The following is a 22,500-nucleotide window of genomic DNA, read 5'->3' as shown; positions in this document are numbered from 1 at the left end:
TATATATATATACATAGTATGCACACACATATATGTCTATATACACACATGGTGGTGGTGGTGGTGGTGTGTCCATCGAGATCGATGATGACCATCGTTGTCATCCAGATGGGGGATGGGGGGAGGGTGGTGGTGGGGTGGGGGGAAGGATGCTCATGAGTCTATCTGTGAGTGCGCAGATGGCTGAATAGTCCAATCTGCGCATGAAATGTTCGCTGACAGTTGGGGCAGACAAAGACAGGCATATCATTGTCAGGGAGCTTGTTTGCCCGTGACTTTCTGGCCTGCCTCTTCTGAACAGCTGCAGCAGTCCTGTTGGCCTCGCACAACTTGGCGCCTTTGTGCACAACAGCGCGCCATTTGTTACGGTCCACTGCAGATTCCTCCCAGGAGTCAGGGTTGATATCAAACGCTTTCAGAGAGACTTTCAGAGTATCTCTGAAGCGCTTCTTCTGACCTCCGTGTGATCTCTTCCCTTGTTGCAGCTCACCATAGAAGAGCCTTTTGGGCAGCCGATGGTCTGGCATGCGCGCCACGTGTCCAGCCCAGCGAATCTGGGACTGCATCAGGATGGTGAAGATGCTGGGAAGGGTGGCTTTTGCGAGCACCTCTGTGTCTGGGGTCCTGTCTTGCCACTTGATGTTCAGTAGCTTCCTGAGGCATGTTGTGTGGAAGTGGTTCAGCTTCTTGGCATGTCGTTGGTACACTGTCCAAGTTTCGCAGCCGTACAGTAGTGTGGGGAGAACTACTGCTCTGTAGACCTTTAGCTTGGTCTCAAGACTAATGCCTCTTCTGTTCCAGACATTTGCACTGAGTCTACCAAAAGTTGCACTTGCTCTTGCAATCCTGACATTCACTTCATCGTCGATGGTCGCATTTCGTGACAGTGTGCTGCCAAGGTATGTGAACCGCTCCACCGCACTGAGTCTCTGACCGTTGACTGTGATGTTGGGCTCAACGTAGGGTTTCCCTGGGGCTGGCTGATGGAGAACTTCAGTTTTCCTCGTGCTGATGGTAAGGCCGAAGTTCCTGCTGGCAGTGGCAAACTTGTCGACGCTGAGTTGCATGTCAGCTTCAGATCCAGCGTTGAGGGCACAGTCATCAGCAAACAAAAAGTCTCTGATGATGTCTGTCATGACCTTCGTTTTTGCTTGAAGCCTTCTGAGGTTAAACAGCTTGCCATCTGTTCGGTACTTTAGGCCGATTCCAACATCGCCATCTCTGAAGGCATCAGTAAGCATTGCAGAGAACATGAGGCTGAACAGCGTTGGAGCCAGGACGCAGCCTTGCTTGACACCATTTGTGACAGCAAAAGGAGCAGATGTTTCGCCATTGTCCTGGACTCGAGCCTGCATACCTTCATGGAATTGGCTGACCAAGGAAATAAATTTCTGAGGGCATCCGTACTTGGCCATGATCTTCCACAGTCCCTCTCTACTCACGGTGTCAAAGGCCTTAGTGAGGTCGACATAGGTGGAGAACAGATCAGCATTTTGCTCCTGACATTTCTCTTGCAGCTGCCTTGCAGCAAACACCATGTCGGTGGTTCCGCGCTCTTTCCGGAATCCACATTGGCTCTCAGGCAAATGACCTTGGTCAAGGTGTGCTGTGAGGCGGTTTAGTAGGATCCTGGCAAGTATCTTGCCTGCGATGGAGAGCAAGGAAATGCCCCGATGGTTATCACAGGCTTGCCGGTTCCCCTTTCGCTTGTACAAGTGAATGATAGATGCATCTTTGAAATCCTGGGGGATCGTCTCTTCTTTCCACATGAGTGAGTACAGCTGATGAAGCTTCTCAGTCAGCACAGTGCCTCCATCCTTGTAGACCTCTGCTGGTATGGAGTCTGAGCCAGGTGCTTTGCCACTGGATAGCAGACGGATTGCTTTCTGGGTCTCAAGAAGTGTTGGCGGATCGTCCAGTGCTTCGTTGGTGGGGACTTGTGGGAGACGGTCTATGGCTTCATCATTTATGGAGGAAGGGCGATTTAAGACACTGTTGAAGTGCTCAGCCCATCGTTCGAGAATGTTCTCCTTCTCGGTGATCAAGGTATTCCCATCTGCACTGAGGAGGGGGGATGATCCTGAGGATGTGGGGCCATAGACTTCTTTTAAGGCATCATAGAACCTCTTCATATCGTGCCTGTCAGCATATCCCTGGATCTCATCAGCTTTGTCACTCAGCCACTTATCCTGCATCTGGCGTAACTTTTGCTGAACAGTCCTGCGGATGGCATTGTACGCATCCTTTTTTGATGTGGACTTTGGGTTGCTCAGGTGGGCTTGATGCAGACGGCGTTTCTCATCCAGAAGCTGCTTGATTTCATCACAGTTTTCATCAAACCAGTCTTTGTGCTTTCTGATCATGGGTCCCAGGGTCTCTGAAGCTGTACTATAGATCAGCTCACGCAGGGTCCTCCAGTCAGACTCCACATTCTGGTTGTTCAGAGAGGCGGATTCCAGACGATCTTCCAGCAGCTCCACAAAGGACTGTTTGATGGTGATGTTTTTCAGCTTAGCGATGTTGAGCCGTTTTGGAGCCTTCTGGCCTTGGGGGCGTCTCTTGGGCTGGATTCGAATATTCAGCTTCGAGACTACAAGGCGATGGTCTGTCCAACACTCGGCGCCGCACATGGTCTTTGTTACACGTACATCTTGCCTATCCCTTTTCCTGACGATGACATAATCGATGAGATGCCAATGCTTTGAGCGAGGGTGCATCCATGACGTCCTGTTACGGGTAGGGAGGCAGAAAACTGTGTTGGTTATCAGCAGTTCGTGCTCTGCACATGTCTGAAGCAAAAGCAATCCATTTGGGTTGCAGTGGCCCTACACCGTGCTTTCCAATCACTCCATCCCAGGAGATGTAGTCAGAGCCAACTCTAGCATTGAAGTCCCCAAGAATGATGAGCTTGTCTGCTTTAGGGATGGCAGCAATGACAGAGTGAAGGTCCTCGTAGAACTTCGCCTTCACTTCATCCGGGTTGGTCATGGTTGGGGCGTAGGCACTGACAATGGTGAGGTGCTTCTGGCCAGATGCCAGTGGGAGTTTCATGGTCATAAGCCTATCGTTGACTCCCTTTGGGATTCCAGCTAGCTTGCTGACAAGTGCTGTTTTTACTGCAAAACCAACACCAGCCTCACGTCGCTCTTCGCTTCCTCGTCCACTCCAGAAGAAGGTGTAACCAGATCCCCGTTCACAGAGCTCGCCTTCGCCTGCAAGCCGAGTCTCACTCAAGGCTGCGATGTCGATATTGTATCTGGCGAGTTCGGATGCAACTAGTGCTGTTCTCCTTTGGGGTCTGTCCGCATTATCTCTGTCCAGGAGAGTCCTTATGTTCCAAGCACCAATGGTGAGAGGAACGATCCTTGCTTTTTTCTTTTCTTTCTCTTTGTTTCGACCGCTGATGTAGGGTCCCCGCCAGCCGCGGTATGCTGGCCAGGGTGATATGGAGCAGGCAATTTTTAGGGCACCTTTTCTAGCCCCTTCCTCATGCCAGGGAGGTGAGCAGTGCATTCCTAAAGAGGGCTGCTCAGACGCTCAGACGGCTGCCGAGCTCCATCGCTGCTCCTGTCGACGAAGAACGACCCTATGGCCTGAGCCGCCTGCGTGCAGGTCTGCGGCTGCGACTGCCAGTGTACCCACACCTGTCGTTTCGTCGCTCGCCTGTCGCCACAGGACTTGGGGGTGATGAAATGATGAAGGATGAAAGGTCATTTTGGATGACTGATGACTTGCGCGATGAGTTTGTTTAAAGTGAAGAGGAGTTGCGCAACGTCGACCTCACTCTCTCGTCCGGGTCCACCAATTTCCAGTGGCAAGACTAAGTCGAGACGACTGGAGGATGAGCACGGATGCAGTGGATGACCAAGATATCCTTTCGGTGTCTCATCTTGCTCTCTGCACTCCACAGTGCGTTGCTGTAACCGCCTTCCTCTCCATTGAACCGATAGGTTTCTTCCGCAGATTCTGCCGGATCCAGACTTCGCATGCATGGGTAGACACACCCCGGGGGCCAACTGCGTGTGGCATGCACACAGCACGGTGGAGCTAGATGGCCGTCGGTGGCTCTCCTGAGCCGACGCCCTTTTATGGATCTCCATAAGGGTGTCTAGCCACCCGCCTCACCAGTCCCAGAAGGGAGTGGTGGGAGTGCCGGTTTAGTCGTCGGCAACCCGACCCTGAACAGGTTGTACTGGATTACAGGTTACCAGTAGCAGATCTAATGACCTGACCTGACCTGAAATAGATCCTCGTTAAAGGGTTTAAAGTGTACTCATTCCAATTACGGAGCCTCAAAAGAGTTCCGTATTGTTATTTTTCGTCACTACCTCCCCGTGCCAGGAGTGGGTAAGTTGCGCGCCTGCTGCCTTCCTTGGATGTGGTAGCCGTTTCTCATGCTCCCTCTCCGGAATCGAACCCTGATTCCCCGCTACCCGTTGCTAACATGGTAGGCAGATCACGTACCATCGTCATTTGATAGGGCAGACATTTGAAAGATGCGTCGCCGGCTCGAGGCCATGCGATCGGCACAAAGTTATCCAGAGTCACCAAAGGACGGGCAGAACCCGACTGGCTTTGAACTAATAAAAGCGCTCTTTCCCCGAGGGGTCGGAGCTGGTCGGCATGTATTAGCTCTAGAATTACCACAGTTATCCAAGTAAATTTGGATCATCTAAGGAACCTCGACTGATTTAATGAGCCATTCGCGGTTTCACCGTACGAGGGTGTGAACTTAGACATGCATGGCTTAATCTTTGAGACAAGCATATGACTACTGGCAGGATCAACCAGAATGCAACCCGTATTCTGCGTGCCCCCGGGAGACGGTTGCAGCGCCAGTTGGGACCGCTGCTCACAGAAACATACACATGTATATATGTATATACACACACATACATACATGCACATACATACATAAACACACGCGTGCGCGCGCACACACACACACACACACACACACACACACACACACACACACACACACACACACACACACACACACACATTGACGAAAAACCTGACCGGACCTGAACAAGTTCGTGTTGCAAGTTGTTGTTGAATGAATTAGTTTGCATATGCCTACGTGCGAGCGTGTGTGTGTGTGTGTGTACGTGCGTGCGTGCGTGAGTGCATGTATAAAACTGTGCGAACGCTCGCATCAGTGCGCATAAATATCGACCGAACGTGGTAACAGCAGTTCATGCTAAAACGGTTTGTTCGGGTCAGTGAAGCGGAGAGGTAGATGCTTTATCATGCATATTGTACAATCTGCTGACACAACCTAGCGTCAAAACGGGTTGGCCAAATCGATAGCAGACAGACATAACAGGCTTGATAGAGGTGATAGTCCGCTGCCCCAAATCTGGGAGAATGATCGAACTGCTGAAGTTAAAGCCTTTTTGGGGTGTGTGTGTGGGGGGGAGCTGGGGGTGGGGGTGGGTGGGGGGGGGGCTGAGTTGGGGGCCAGTCTTGAATCTACTCCACTCGCGTTTATGTGGAGTGAGTTAGTTAACCTGGCAGTGCACACAGAATGATTGTTAGTGTCGATACGATACCAGCCCAGACTAACTCATTTATGGCGTGTTTTCGGAATAAAGACGGAAGTCCAACCCAGAATGACTCATGTATGGAGTGTTTTCGGGACAAAGACGGTAGACTGTTTGGGGCTGCCCCCAAAACACTCCACAAAGTTTTTGTTCCCCAGCAATATACTGTTATGATTTCTGGCTGATTTTTTGTTTGTTTGTTTGTTTTTAATCTAAGGAAGGAGGGGGGGGGGGGGGGGGCGTCATTTCAGGACAAGGGCTGGAGTCGTCCCAGGCTAACTCCATACCGGAGTCATTGCAGACCTCTTCCAGAAAAAAAAACTCCATGGGGATAATTTGAGGGGAGAGGGGGATGTGGGGGGGGGGGGGGGGGGGCATTCTGGGGCGTCGCATCGGCTCGGAATAGGAATTGGGGACCCAATCCTTTCTTTCAGCTGTTTTAAACTTCCACAGCCCCCACGCAGTCAGCTACCCGTTCACATCCTTGGTGAAGTGATGAGGAAAATCGGAGTAAAGTGCCTGCCCCAAGGACACAACACCATGCCGAAACGGGGCCTGGAACCCTGATCACTGGCCGGATGAACAAAGGATCAGAAGTCCGACGTCTTCTTCTTCTTCTTCCTCGTTCGTGGACAGCAACTCCCACGTTCACTCGTATGTACACGAGTGGACTTTTACGTGTATGACCGTTTTAACCACGTCCTGTAGGCAGCCACACTCCGTTTTCGGGGGTGTGCATGCTGGGTATGTTCTTGTTTCCATAACCCACCGAACGCTGACATGGATTACAGGATCTTAAACGTGCGTATTTGATCTTCTACTTGCGCATACACACGAAGGGGGTTCAGGCAGTAGCAGATCTGCACGTTATGTTGACCTGGGATTTCGGAAAAATCCCCATCTTTTACCCACCTCGCCGTTACCGACGATTCGAACCCGGGACCCTCAGATTGAAAGTCCAACGCTTTGACCACTTGGCTATTGCGCCCGTTGTCCGACGTGTAACTGACTCTCCCGCAGCTTCTTCTGATGAACTGCTGGTGTTTAAATAAGATTTCGTTCCTCAGTAAAACACACTTTTCAATTTTGTATACATAAAGATCCTGGCAGTGGGGCAAATCAAACTCGTGGCAGTGGAGGAAATCAGACTGTGTTTTCTGTGACAAGCAGTCTATCAGTCTTTCTTTGGAGTGTTTCTGAAACTGCCTGACGGAAATTCAGTCTTCTATACAATGTTGTACAGGAATGTGGGGGGGCCAGGAAAAAAGCTTCAGGCTATTGTGACCAACTTAACTCTTTTGCTGCGAATAAAGTACAGTCTATTGTGACCAACTTAACTCTTTACTGGAATGTGGTGGTCCCGGAAAAAGCTACAGTCTATTGTGACCAACTTAACTCTTTTGCTCCGAATAGATTATTAGAATGTGGTGGTCCAGGAAAAAGCTACAGTCTATTGTGACTAACTTAACTCTTTTGCTCCGAATAAAGTGCAGTCTGTTGTGACCAACTTACCTCTCTACTGGAATGTGGTGGTCCAGGAAAAAGCTACAGTCTATTGTGACCAACTGAACTCTTTTGCTCCGAATGAACTTCCTGGGGGGTGGGGTATCAATGCAAACACCAATCGATCTGATTTATGGTACGTTTCAGTTTCTGTTTCAAGTTGTGAAAGCTGAATCATATCTGCTGTTAAAAGAAAACGAAAAGCAAACGCCTGATCTCCGCTTAGATCACACCCGTTTATCAGGCCTTAATAGCCAACCCAAGAGGTGAGATACCCAATGTATGTAATAAATATATATATATATATATGTGTGTGTGTGTGTGTGTGTGTGTGTGTGTGTTGTGTTTAGTTTAGTTTAACGTCTTTTCACTGTTTAGTGATATTAGACGGGCACAAGAAAAAAAAAAAGAAAGAAAAAGAAGAAGAAAAACGTATGTGCGCATAGGAACCGAGGCGTGGGATACATGAGAAGAGGTGGTGGGATGACTATAGTGAGTAGTGGAAAACGAAGAGCTACGAATAACTGCAGTGAATAACAGTGAATTATAACATGAATTAGGACAGTGAGTTAAACACCCACATAACAGTAAAAAAAAAAAAAAAGAAAAAAAAAAAAAAAAGCATGCTAATGACAACAACAAAAATGTGATCAAAGGTAGATACCAAGTGGACTTTGAATCAAACATTCAGAATTTGTTTTTAAGTAATGAATAATTGTGTGTGTTGTGTTGTGTGTGTGTGTGTCTGTGTGTGTGCCTGTGTGTGTGCCTGTGTGTGTGTGTCTGTGTGTCAATCCCACGCTGAGTTGCACACAGTGCTGGTCAGGATTAATGCTGACGGAGCAGATCAGATGAACCAAGAAAGCACGCGAGATGATAGTTTCAGTTTCAGTTTCGGTTTCAGTTTCTCAAGAAGGCGTCACTGCGCTCGGACAAATCAATATAGGCCACACCCCATCTGCTAGGAAAATGCCTGACAGCAGCATAACCCAACGCGTTTAGTCAGGCCTTGAGTGCATGCATATAACTATGTTTGTGTACCTATCAGAGTGGATTTCTTTTTAACAGAATTTCGCCAGAGGAGAACACTTTTTTTGCCATGGGTTTGTTGTTTTTTTTCAGTGCACCGAGCGTGTGCTGCACACGGGACCTCGGTTTATCGCCTCATCCGAAAGACTAGATGCTCCTACTTTGATTCTCCATCCAGTCAAACTTGAGAGAAAAGGTGAGAGCGGGATTCGAACCCAGCCCCTCACAGACAGTCCATTGGCAGATTAAGCGTCTTGACCACTCTGCCATCTTGCTCCGAGATTTGTATTTGTAGTTGTATTTGTATTTCTTTTTATCACAACAGATTTCTCTGTGTGAAATTCGGGCTGCTCTCCCCAGGGAGAGCGCGTCGCTACACTAACAGCGCCACCCATTTTTTTTTGTATTTTTTTCCTGCGTGCAGTTTTTTTTGTTTTTCCTATCGATGTGGATTTTTCTACAGAATTTTGCCAGGAACAACCCTTTTGTTGCCGTGGGTTCTTTTACGTGCGCTAAGTGCATGCTGCACACGGGACCTAAGTTTATCGTCTCATCCGAATGACTAGCGTCCAGACCACCACTCAAGGTCTAGTGGAGGGGGAGAAAATATCGGCGGCTGAACCGTGATTCGAACCAGCGCGCTCAGATTCTCTCGCTTCCTAGGCGAACGCGTTACCTCTAGGCCATCACTCCACATAGATGTCAACTGACTTGGACACGAGTGGCAAAAGAAACTAGATAGCCTGTCAACTATCGCTGAGTGTCAATACCTTTTTTTGGAGTCTAGATGTGATCAATTCATACAGGACGAAGAGGATGTCATTATCTGTTAAAAAATATACGCATGGATCGCCTTTTGTCTAGCTTTTCAGACCTGACAATATCCTGTGGACACAAGACTGGACTACTGCACATGACGTGAATGAATGGTGGAGGAAGATAGGGGGTTGGGGATTGGGGGGAGGGGGGTGACAAAAATTAGAGGACATGGAGTTGGGGGACGGGGGGTGGGAGGGGGTTAAAAATAAAAAAGACATAAAGAGCGTTCCTTTGAAGGGACAAATGGCTCAACGTGTCTGTTTGAGCGTTCCTTTGAAGGGACAAATGGCTCAACATGTCTGTTTCACACTCGTGTTGCTTACACCATTTTGTTGGGTATATTTATTGCTGACCTTAAAAAAACAACAACATTGCATTCAGCCCCACGATACTTCAAACTGTCCGCTAAACCGGTTTTGACGGAAAAGGGGTGTTAGGCCAAACAATGACTACCCCTTTAGGAAGAACTGCCAGGGAGTACTTTTGTACATGTCACAAACACACTCCCTGCAAATCTAAAACAAAACGTCTCCCCTGACAAATAAAATCACCACCGCCACCACCACACCCCTCGAAACACTCAGAAAGTCGATACAGTTGAAAACATGGACTTTTGCTTTTCACCTAGCTTTTATTTTGAGCTTTTTCTTTTCTTTCGTGACACCCGCGTTCATTCGTATACACGAGTGGGTTTGTTTGTTTTTCGTGAAAAACCGTTTTTATTCCCGCCGTGTATACAGCCATACTCCGTTTTTGGAGGTTGCATGCCGGGTTTGTTCTTGTTTCCATAACCCACCGAACGCTGTCATGGATTACAGGATCTTTCACGTGCGTATTTGATCTTCTGCATGTACATGAACACGAAGGGGGGTTCAGGCACCAACAGGTCTGCACATCTGTTGACCTGGGAGATCGGAAGAATCTCCACCCATCAGGTGAAGTGGCTGGGACTCTTCTTCTTCTTCTTCTTCTTCTGTGTGGGCGTGAATGTGTACGTATGTCTTTGTTGCTTGTTTTATAATTTTGTGTGTGTGTGTGTGTGTGTGTGTGTGCGCGCGCGCGCGCGTGTGTGTGTGTGTGTGTGTGTGTGTAAGTACCTATGTACATGTAATGTACCAATTGTTCCAGTTTTTCATCGCTTTGTTACCTTTAATAGACTATTCAAGTTCCTATTCTTATTCGTCGTTCTTATTATTTTATTTTATTTCAGTTTATTTCTTTATTTTTATGTTTTGTGTCGTTCGTTCTTTATTTTTTATGTCGTTAAATGGGCAGAATTGTAAAAAGGCCTTTACTGTGCCTAATTCTTTACCCATTAAAGATTCAATCAATCAATCAATCTCCTCTTCTTCTTCTTTGCGTTCGACAGCTACGCAGTCAGGGTCGAAGTCCGAGGGATGCCACAAACTCGGACGTCCGGTGAAGATCGGCTGCCGTCCCCCAGAGCTTGGTGTTGAGGTCAGCACCCCCAGGCCAGGACTGCTGCCGCATCTTCTCATACAGGGGGCAGTCTTGGAGAATATGGGATGGGGTCTGGTCAGCCTGGCCGCAATCACATAGGGATGTGGCCGGGACTCGAACCCGGGACCCTGACAGTGAAAGTCCAATACTTTAACCACTCGGCTGTTGCGCCCGTCATTGGAGTTGTTTTGAATCCAGACATATCCACTCCGGCCCCATCTGTAAACAGAACTCCTCCTGGGGGGAAGTCATGAATTATTGCATCGTCACACACCACACAACACTCGCCATATTGCCTGAATAATGCATTATTACATCATATCACAGAACTTAAAACCATTTCGCAATTCTTAAAACCAACACACACACACACACTCGCGCGCGCGCGCACACACACACACAGCCACACAAACACACGCACGCACGTACACACACACACAAACACACGCACGCACGTACACACACACGTAAACACACACAGACACACACACACACACACACACACACACACATTATTCCTGGCCTGGGGCTGGGGGCGGGGCGCGTGGGCTGGGGGCCTGGGGGGGCCTGGGGGAGGCGGGGGGGGGGGGTCCTTCTATGAGTGGGGGTAGGGGGTAGGATAAAGGCAGTCACCGTCTAATGATGTCACAGAGGAGGAAGGAACATGACTGGTTGCACACTTTTAAACCACCGACCGGCGAGTTAGTTAATAGCAGCGAGCTAGCAGTTTATTGTGAGACGTCACATCCAAATATTGCAGCGTGGGGAACAGCGGAACACTCACCTCAACACTTCACTGTATGGATCACTGCGCTGCCGTTTCTTCTTCTTCTTCTTCTTCTTTATCACGTCCTCTTCTTCACACAACACACACAGAGACTGACTGACCAGGTAATTCACAATGTCCAGCGTTTGTGTTTTCTCCGTCATTTTAACCTCCTGTTGCTTTCTTCTTCTTCTTTTTTTTTTTTTTTTTTTTTTTTTTTTTTTTTTTTGTACGCGTTGCAACTACAGCTCATACACACACACAGACACACACACAGAGACACACACACACACACACACACACACACACACACACACACATTCAAGATTCAACGTGCTTTCATTGTGTATGTCTTGCCTGTTTACCTGTGGAGTGGTCATTGCTTATTTTACAGAAATAATCACCAACTTAAATTAAACTCTCCTTTTTTTTATGTCTAGGGCTTTGACACTGAAAGAGAGAGAGAGAGAGAGAGAGAGAGAGAGAGAGAGAGAGAGAGAGAGAGAACGAACGAACGAAAGAAATTTTAGTTTTTCCAGGGCATTGAGATAAGCATAACGACAAGAATGTTTTTTTTCCATCCAGCCATGGGGTACAAAATTTATTAAAAATAAATAAATTAAAAAAAAGAAACGCACAAACAAGAGAGAGAGACAGAGACAGAGAGACAGAGACAGAGAGAAGACGTAAGCGTTGCTGCTGAAGATTAATTATAACTGATGTCTCTGTCTGTTTCTCTGTCTCTGTGTGTCTGCCTCTCTGTCTCTGTGTGTCTGTATGTCTGTCTGCCTGTCTGTCTGTCTGTCTGTCTGTCTCTCTCTCTGTCTCTCGAAATGGGAAGAAATGGTGCCACGTTTTGACGAGTCCCCAGGAGATTTTCTGACTGCTGTTTGTCCTCATCTCTTCAACCCTTTCCTGGCTGCAACATCAGATCGACACTTTACAATGAGCTTCCGATTCTCTCGGATTGACTCTGTGTGTGTGTGTGTGTGTGTGTGTGTGTGTGTGTATGAGTGAGTGTGAGTGTGTCCTGGTTAGAAAAGGTGATCACACCAGTGAACATGAAACAAATCTGGCAATATCCACATTTCTTCCCCTGTGCTCTTTCTGTTCAGTTTCGTTCCATAGACAGAAAAATCGTCAATTTGTTTAGATAATATTGTAATATATACTCTACATTTTGTGCTCTTTATACTCAGTTTCGTTCCATAGACGGAAAAATCGTCAATTTGTTTAGATAATATTGTAATATATACTCTACATTTTGTGCTCTTTATACTCAGTTTCGTTCCACAGACGGAAAAATCGTCAATTTGTTCAGATAATATTGTAATATATACTCTACATTTTGTGCTCTTTATACTCAGTTTCGTTCCATAGACGGAAAAATCGTCAATTTGTTTAGATAATATTGTAATATATACTCTATATTTTGTGCTCTTTCTGTTCCGTTTCGTTCATTAGACGGAAAAATCCTCAATTTGTTCAGATAATATTGTAATATATACTCTACATTTTGTGCTCTTTATACTCAGTTTCGGTCCTTCAACGGAAAAATCGTCAATTTGTTTAGATAATATTGTAATATATACTCTACATTTTGTGCTCTGTATACTCAGTTTCGTTCCATAAACGGAAAAAATCGTCAATTTGTTTAGATAATATTGTAATATATACTCTACATTTTGTGCTCTTTATACTCAGTTTCGTTCCATAGACGGAAAAATCGTAAATTTGTTTAGATAATATTGTAATATATACTCTACATTTTGTGCTCTTTATACTCAGTTTCGTTCCATAGACGGAAAAATCGTAAATTTGTTTAGATAATATTGTAATATATACTCTACATTTCTTCCCCTGTCAAGAGACGTAAAGAAGGCCAGTCAAAGAGTGGAGAGGGAAAATGTAGATAATGTATTACAATGTTATTAACCAATTTAGTAGTTTTTCTTAATATCACTGATTTTTTTAGGACAGAAATATAAGTTGATTTCGTTGGGGGTTTTTTTTGTTTGGTTGGTTGGTTTTTTCTTGTTGTTGTTGTTTGTTTTTTTGTTTGTTTGTTTTGTTGTGTGCATTTTTCTGTCTCTTTTTTGGTTTCTCTCTTTCTTTCTTTCTTTCTTTTTTTTCTTTTTTTTTTTTTTTTTTTTTTTTTTTTTTTTTGTCAGTCGATGTTTGATAAGTAATCTTAGGCAATCAAATAAGTCGTGACAAATAAGACGGACATACTATTTTTAACATGATGCACACATTTGCGTAGGATGTAAGATATATTTTGCTTTTAACGTGATTTAAGTCTGAAAGTTTAAACTCACACTGAATGCCAGACACAGAAAACAGTACGATGACTTGAGACCGCGGTAAAAACTCAGATGGAAGTGGACGTTTCTAACAGCGAACATATTAGAGGATTTGGCAGCGTTGGGTTACTTGAACTCAACCTCGTCCTACCAACATGTCAGACATTCCATTCTAGAACAGTCCATAGTGTGAGGGAGCCCAAGAGAAGTCAACATCAGTGCTGTTTTTCCCTCATCTAATGCATTTATGTACTTCTTCGTTCATGGACTGCTCCCTCGTTCACTCATATACATGAGTTGGCTTTTTACGTGTATGACTGTTTTTTACCCCCGACATGTAGGCATTTATACTGCGTATTTGGAGATGGGGTGCATACTGGGTATGTTCTTGTTCTCATAACCCACCGAACCCTGACGTGGATTATGGGATCTTTAACGTGCGTATTTAATATTATGCATGCGTACACACAAAATGGGGGTTCAGGCATTAGCGGGTCTGCACATATGTTGAGCTGGGAGATCGGAAAAATCACCACCCTTTACCCACCACGTGCCGTTACCGAGATTGAAAGTCCAACGCTGTTATCACTCGGCTGACGCGCCCGTCTGCAATTGTGGACAATACTGGAATGATTTGACGTCTGTCAGGGACTCGGATAAACACGGTGTTTCAAGACCTGCTGATGACGTAATAGATCCTTCCTTAAGCTTCTCATCCCATGAAAGAAAATCGACACTGGTAACTACAGTACGTTCTAAATCATGTTTTTGAAATGATCAATCTAAAACATTCTCATATCCACGGAATATAGGAGTAACTATCTATAAGTTACGAGTATACGCTTGAAATACAAAATATTCAAGAAATTTTATTTCGCCTGAAGTTGCTTCCACATTAATTATTTTATTCCATTTATTTGACTGTCCAATTCTCATTTCCCGATTTTAGAACAAAAGGGGATAGATTTGAGTACAAGACATGGCGATATTCAAGGCATTTTTTGTTTGTTTTTCTTGTTTTTTGGAGGGGTGGGGGGGGGGGGGGCGGCGGGGGCGGCGGTGGAGGGGTTGCTCCTATTTGTAACACCAAGTGCTGAGGCCATATGCCCACTCAGTGTTGGGTATACGGTAGCTTGTTGTAATAATTTATTTCATTGGCAGAATAACTGTTGGCTCCTCCATCCAATGTCCCATAACTCCAAAGTGTTTTATTCCTTTTTTTTTCCTCAGCGCACCCTCCCTCACTAACCTCCCCCCCCCACTCCGCCCACCCCCTCCATAGCGTATATGAATAAGCCCACACGCCTTGACACTTGAAACTGAAAACTGGCCAAGGCAAATATGATTTCTTTTTGTGTTTTGTTTTGTTTTGTTTTCAGAAAAGAAATAAGCCCTGCTCTGCTGTCCCCCCCCTTTTTTTTAAAGGGCCCCAGAACACAGCTAGGCCTGTCCTGCATAAAATCGTTTTGAAACGCGATAGAGAATTTGTTATTGAAGGATAGAACTGCGTTGGTTAAGTTTATTATCGGCTGTTATTTAAGTCACGTTCTTTGATGTTAACAGTCTACACAAACTTGTATTCGTAAAACACTGTTGGATATTTTTAAAGCGGAACTTTTATCATCGTTGCCGACATCACGTCTCGCATCGAGCATAGATTAGATGAAAGAACTCGTCGAGAGAGAGAGAGAGAGAGAGAGAGAGAGAGAGAGAGAGAGAGAGAGAGAGAGAGAGAATTGTGAAATAGATGAAATATAATGATTATTTTAAATATAAAAAGGAAAAAAGTAGAAGCAAGTGAACAAAAGTTTTAATAGGTATATTAGTTACAAATCTATTCAAAAGAAGCATACGGAAAATGCAAGTAATTGGAATAATATAGCAATGAGAATGGACCGCATACAGCGAACATGTGCGCACTCACACACACGCGTACATACACGCACAAGTGTGCATACATGCACACACACACACACACACACACACACACACACACACACACACACACACACACACACACACACAAACACACACACACACACACACACACACACACACACACACACACACACACACACACACACACACACACACGTTTCAAGTTCCAGTTTTAATTATCCTTTCACTCTTATTATGTATGGAGTATGGAGGATTACTGCAAAATAATCTTATCATGCCCAGAACAAACATTTCCAAATACACAACAATGTCACATAAAAGTTGAGAAAACACAAATGTCATTTAACTCCAAAAGTATAGGTAGGCAACATTTGCAAATCTAGTCATCTTACTTACAGCTAAAATGACTTTTTTGCCTCCTTTGAGCATATTACAAAAATTAAAAACCGATTTTGGAGACAAATATTTTTTTTAGGAACATGTCTATTTCGTAACTAATCATAACTGGGACATTCCATTATAAAATGAAACTCATCACCGATCACAGACATGTTACAAACCTTACAAAGCCGTAACTCTCGTGGTATGCCTTTGTGTCTCCCTGTTTCTATTTCCAGCTTATGATTACTACTTCGAAATCTGAAGAAGCTGATAACGTAATTATCAGGCATTTGACTATGTATTTTTCTCTACCAAATCCACTTTTGAAATTTCGATAAAGCAAACATTTACTACTCGCCTCCAGAGCATGTCTCCATAGATTTTGAAAACTATCTCTCAAAGCAATGTTGACATTCTTGCAGAAAGATTCCCTCTCCAAGAAGAATTGAGCATCCCAAACACAGTCATACCCTGCTTCTATTAAGATTTGTCTGATACAACTCATCCATTTTGAAGAATAAATACCATTTCGATATAAGTCAAGTAATATCAAATATATTTTCCCAGAATATTTTTCTGTGTTTAATATCACTGAGCTGGTCCAAAATCGAACTAATCTCATTTTCACTAACACACTAATTGGATAAATACCAGTTTCTCCATAAACAATTTGGGTCACAGTATTTCTGTTCAGTTTGAACAAGCGTTTCAAAAATTTCAATTCTATTTTTTCAAGTATACCTACATTTTCATAACCCCATATTTCGGCACCATACAACAAAATAGGAACAATCATAGACTGGTACATGTCCAGAATGATATGTAAAGGTAAATCTTGATTTCTGACTGACTGAAGTAACGAAAACATAGCTTTTTGGTCCTGTTCATAAATCATTTTTTAGCTTTGTAAAAAGTTCCGTTTCTACTAAATTCGATGCCAAGATATTTAAAAGAATCGACAACATTCAAACATGCATCACCAAACTTAAAAACAGGCTTTAGTTTGTTTGTAGAATTAAGTATCATCACTTTAGTTTTCTTTACATTGACCACTAGTTTCCATTTTAAACAATATTTGTGAAAAACTTTGAGGGATTGTTGTAATCATTCTTTTGTCTCTGAAAGTAAAATTGTGTCATCTGCATACAACAGTACAAATACTCGCATGTAATTATCTAACTCTGAAATGTTAACATTCAATAAAAGATCAACAGATGGACTCTTATGCTCAGTCAAATACATCTCTAAATCATTGAGGTACAGAGAAAAAAGCAAAGGTGAGAGATTTTCTCCTTGTCGTACACCCTTACAAATGCTAAAGAAATCAGATTTTTTACCATTTAAAAACACACATGACTTAATTCTATCATACATGTTCATTATGACACGCAAAATTTTACCATTCACGCCTTCATGAACAAGTTTTTGCCATAACCCACTTCTCCAAACTGAATCAAAGGCTTTTTTTAAAATCAACAAAAGCAGAGTAAAGTTTCTTCTTTTTCATGGAGAAAATATCAATTAGTGATTTCAAAACAAACATTTGATCTAATGTAGAATGGGACTGTCAAAATCCTGCTTGGGCCCCTGAAAGTATATTGTTTACATTGATATAATCAGTCAGTCTAGCTTTTAACACCGTAGTGAATAGTTTTCCAGCACAGCTGAGCAACGTTATTCCCCTATAATTATCACAGTCAAGTGTATCACCTTTGCCTTTATACAATGGCAATATCAAGCTGGATACCCATTTTTTCGGTACAACACCTTCGTCCAGTATCTTGTTAAATAATTTACAGTATGTTTCTGTCAGCAAAGGAACGCTGTTAATGATATATTAATTACGAATCAAGTCTTCACGGGCACTTTTGCCTTTCTTCAGTCTTTTGATGGCTGAAGTAATTTCATCTTCAGTAATACATGCATTTAAAATATCATCGTTATCCTCTAAATTGATAATGTGCGTTGCCGTTGTACTGTCAATATGTTCATTATCATTAACGTTAAGGTTGCTGAAATGGTGAAACATGTCTTCTAAATTTATGGGACATGATGTTTTCTTTTTCTTTTTAATTCTATTCCATAGTTCTCTTTAATTGCTTTTGCGTAAACTTCGTAGTTCTCTGTGCCATTTTTTTCTCCACGTCTTTTCCGCTTTCTTTAAAACAGACTTGTAACTCTTGCTGACTGTTTCCAGCGTGTCTCTATTTTTACTAGATTTCTTTTTTTTTTTACTCTGTGTTTAGCTTTAAAATATTCTGATCGGCTTCGTTTGCATATGGAATCAAACCAACTGCGACTATCTCTGTGTTTTGTCTTAGAAGTACGAATTTGAAATGTCCCGAGAGTATTTTTTGCCGTCTGAATCAGAATGTTTGCGAGCTTATCATTTATGACGTCAATATCATCAGCATCGATTGTGTCATTTAAGTGTGTAAGTTCAGCGTTAGACAAATTTTCTTGAAAAGAAGCAGCCTTTTCGTGTTCCCATTTTCGTATTACACACACACACACACACACACACACACACACACATACATTACGCACATATTCCGATTCACAGTCTCACGGGCGCCCTCGACCAACAAACACATTCACACAGCAGTTGGTGGGGCGTTCAAAGGTGATCTGTTTCATGTTTCACTTGTTTATTCCCCTCGTTCCTAAATGTTCTGGCAGCATTTGGAAGTCTCGCAAGGTCTGACTTGTGGCCTAGGTCTTTAAGGAAGTCAGGTATCTGCCCCCCCCATCCCCACCCCCTCCCGCCCCCCTCAACTCCCCCCATCACCCCCTCAACTCTCCACATCGCCCCGCTAAATCACCTCATCGCCCCCCCCCCACTCCCCTCATCGGCCCCAACTCCCCACATCGCCCCGCTAAATCATCTCATCGCCCCCCAACTCCCCTCATCGCCCCCAACTCCCCTCATCGCCCCCCTAACTCTCACATCGCCCCCCACTCCCCTCATCGCCCCCCTAACTCTCACATCGCCCCCCAACTCCCCTCATCACCCTCCTAACTCTCACATCGACCCCCACTCCCCTCATCGCCCCCCTAACTCTCACATCGCCCCCAACTCCCCTCATCGCCCCCCATCCCCTCATCGCCCCCCACTCCCCTCATCACCCTCCTAACTCTCACATCGACCCCGACTCCCCTCATCGCCCCCCTAACTCTCACATCGCCCCCCAACTCCCCTCATCGCCCCCTCAACTCCCCTCATCGCCCCCCACTCCCCTCATTGCCCCCCAACTCCCCTCATCGCCCCCCACTCCCCTCATCGCCCCCCTAACTCTCACATCTCCCCCCACTCCCCTCATCGCCCTCCCAACTCTCACATCGCCCCCCAACTCCCCTCATCGCCCCCCTCCCCTCATCGCCCCCCACTCCCCTCATCGCCTCCTAACTCTCACATCGCCCCCCAACTCACCTCATCGCCCCCTCAACTCCCCTCATCGCCCCCCAACTCCTCTCATCGCCCCCTCAACTCCTCTCATCGCCCCCCACTCCCCTCATCGCCCCCCACTCCCCTCATCGCCCTCCTAACTCTCACATCGCCCCCAACTCCCCTCATCGCCCCCCTAACTCTCACATCGCCCCCCACTCCCCTCATCGTCCCCCACTCCCCTCATCGCCTCCTAACTCTCACATCGCCCCCCAACTCCCCCCATCGCCCCCAAATCCCCTCATCGCCCCCCACTCCCCTCATTGCCCTCCTGATTCTCACATCGCCCCCCAACTCCCCTCATCGCCCCCTCAACTCCCCTCATCGCCCCCCACTCCCCTCATCGCCCCCCACTCCCCTCATCGCCCTCCTAACTTTCACATCGCCCCCCAACTCCCCGCATCGCCCCCCAAACTCCCCTCATCGCCCCCCCCACTCCCCCCATCGCCACCCACTCCCCTCATCGCCCTTCTAACTCTCACATCGCCCCCCAACTCCCCTCATCGCCCCCTCAACTCCCCTCATCGCCCCCCACTCCCCTCATCGCCTCCCACTCCCCCCATCGCCCCCCACTCCCCTCATCGCCCTTCTAACTCTCACATCGCCCCCCAACTCCCCTCATCGCCCCCTCAACTCCCCTCATCGCCCCCCACTCCCCTCATCGCCTCCCACTCCCCTCATCGACCCCCACTCCCCTCATCGCCCTTCTAACTCTCACATCGCCCCCCCAACTCCCCTCATCGCCCCCTCAACTCCCCTCATCGCCCCCCACTCCCCTCATCGCCTCCCACTCCCCTCATCGCCCCCCCCACTCCCCTCATCGCCCTTCTAACTCTCACATCGCCCCCAACTCCCCTCATCGCCCCCTCAACTCCCCTCATCGCTCCCCACTCCCCTCATCGCCCTCTAACTCTCACATCGCCCCCCACTCCCCTCATCGCCCCCCTTACTCTCACATCGCCCCCCAACTCCCCTCATCGCCCCCTCAACTCCCCTCAACGCCCCCCCAACTCCCCTCATCGCCCCCCTAACTCTCACATCGCCCCCCACTTACCTCATCGCCCCTTCAACTCCCCTCATCGCCCTCCTAACTCCCCTCATCGCCCCCCAACTCCCCTCATCGCCCCTTCAACTCCCCTCATCGCCCCCCAACTCCCCTCATCGCCCCCCAACTGCCCTCATCGTCCCCTCAACTCCCCTCATCGCCCCCATAACTCTCACATCGCCCCCCACTCCCCTCATCGCCCCCGTAACTCTCACATCGCCCCCCCACTCCCCTCATCGCCCCCTCAACCGCCCTCTTCGCCCCTAGCCCAACTCCCCTCATCGCCCCCTCAACCGCTCTCTTCGCCTCTCGCCCAACTCCCCTCATCGCCCCCCTAACTCTCACATCGCCCCCCACTTACCTCATCGCCCCTTCAACTCCCCTCATCGCCCTCCCAACTCCCTCATCACCCCCCCCCCCCTCCCACCCCATCTCCCCTCCCGTCCTTCACCAACTTCCTTTCCTCGTTCTACCCTTTTTTCTTTTCTTTTTTTTTTTTTTTGTCATTTAACCCCTTCACTGCTGCTGACGAACATTCTGTTGACTGACTGTCTGTCACCTGACACAGACTGAGCTTACAGGTCAGGATGTCTGTGACCATTCTCTATTTGGTCTCTCCACCCCACCCCACCCCCACCCACCCCCCACCCCCCAACCCCCGTCCTCCCGCCCTTCACCCTCTTTTTTTTCTCTCTTAACAACAGATGGTGGTGTAGCGTATATGGATCAGTCCGCACGCTTTGACACCTGACACTGAAACCGAAAGTCCCCTTGGGACTGCGTTACTTTTGTTGATCAAAATCACCACATCAGGTGCCATTTGCATTGCTTGGTTCTAACTTTTTGACAGTTACACGTGACCGTAAATGCCTACGTTGACCGAACTACGCCATTGGTCGATTCCATACTACACAGAGTTAGTAGCGGGTTACGACCATACTAGGCTCTTCCGTCCGAGCAATGCAGCTGGCTCCAGCAGGAGTACATAAAACGAGTGTAGAAATCGCACTTAATTTAACTCACTCAGTACGGCCAGTCCTCTCTTCTCCTCTACACAGACCCCTCGGATGTCCAGTGGGTGTCTCAATGACCCAACCTTTAGCTTCCGTTGTCAGAATTGTGGTATTCTTTGTCAACATTCACCTCTTCAGTGTAAGAGCCTTCCGCCTGTAATATTTTGATGGTGGTAATTGGGGTGAAACGCTGTTAACGTCGTCACTTTTGCCGTTCGTATGGAGAGAGTTAAAGTTCATGCCATGCTGATCTCTTTTTACCAAGACCTAGCAGTCGAGGGGTTGATACGGAAAGTGTAGCAGCGTAGTTCGCGGGTCTCGAAGCTGAAATGGAAATCTGTAAACGTATAGACCTTCTGACTGCTGACACCTGTATACGTGAAACCAACGATCCCTCGTAAAGTTTTACGCCCGAGCACTGCGCATTTTGTGATCCACACTTAGTAGACAGCTGGATCATTTTCAGGAAATGTTTCTAAATGGTGTCCTTACCCGCGTTGTGTGTGTGTGTGTGTGTGTGTGTGTGTGTGTGTGTGTGTGTGTGTGTGTGTGTGTGTGTGTGTGTGTGTGTGTGTGTGTGTGTGTGTGTGTGTGTGTGTACGTGTGTGTATGTGTGTGTATGCGTGTTTTTGGTTGTTGTTGTTTTGTTTTGTTTTGTTTTGTTTTATTTCTGTGTGTGTGTGTGTGGGGGGGGGGGGGGGGGGGGGGGGGGTTCATGTTTTGCTCCTTGTAGTTTGTGGAAGTTTTCTGTCGTTTACCAACTAAAATGAATCAGGTGCGATTCATCCCGTCTTCTTCTTCTTCTTCTTCTTCTTCGTTCGTGGGCCGCAGTTCCCACGTTCACCCGCATGTACACGAGTGGGTTTTTACGTGTATGCCCGTTTTTTCAACCCGCCATTTAGGCAACCATCTCTACTCCGTTTTCGAAGGTATGCATGCTGGGTATGCTCTTGTTTTCATAACCCACCGAACGCTGACATGGATTACAGAATCTTTAACGTGCGTATTTGATCTTCCCGTCCGTTGCCGTTTCGCCTATACTAATGGTAATAATAATGATAACGATAATAATGATGATAATAATTTGTATTTGTATTTCTTTTTATCACAACAGATTTCTCTGTGTGAAATTCGGGCTGCTCTCCCCAGGGAGAGCGCGTCGCTATACTGCAGCGCTACCCCATTATTTTGGTATTTTTTTCCTGAGTGCAGTTTTATTTGGTTTTCCTACCGAAGTTGATTTTTCTACAGAATTTTGCCAGGAACAACCCTTTTGTTGCCGTGGGTTCT

General features: G+C 46.3%; 1 protein-coding gene across 3 annotated transcripts in view; it reads left to right on the top strand.

Moving 5' to 3' along the window:
• LOC143300199 (uncharacterized) overlaps positions 1–22,500 on the top strand; it is a 98,465-nt gene that overhangs the window by 4,225 nt on the left and 71,740 nt on the right. For 2 of the 3 annotated variants that reach the window (XM_076613761.1, XM_076613762.1), the window contains exon 1: positions 11,040–11,249. The exons of the other annotated variant lie outside the window; for it this stretch is intronic. The gene's annotated coding sequence lies outside the window, so the exon portion shown is untranslated. Of the gene's footprint in view, positions 1–11,039; positions 11,250–22,500 lie in introns of those variants that run through there. 3 annotated transcript variants of the gene reach the window in all.

Source organism: Babylonia areolata, chromosome 26, assembly GCF_041734735.1.
Source record: "Babylonia areolata isolate BAREFJ2019XMU chromosome 26, ASM4173473v1, whole genome shotgun sequence".
Lineage (NCBI taxonomy): Eukaryota > Metazoa > Mollusca > Gastropoda > Neogastropoda > Buccinidae > Babylonia > Babylonia areolata.
The sequence above is the reverse complement of the archived record's forward strand: the minus strand, read 5'-3'. Positions and strand labels throughout refer to the sequence as shown.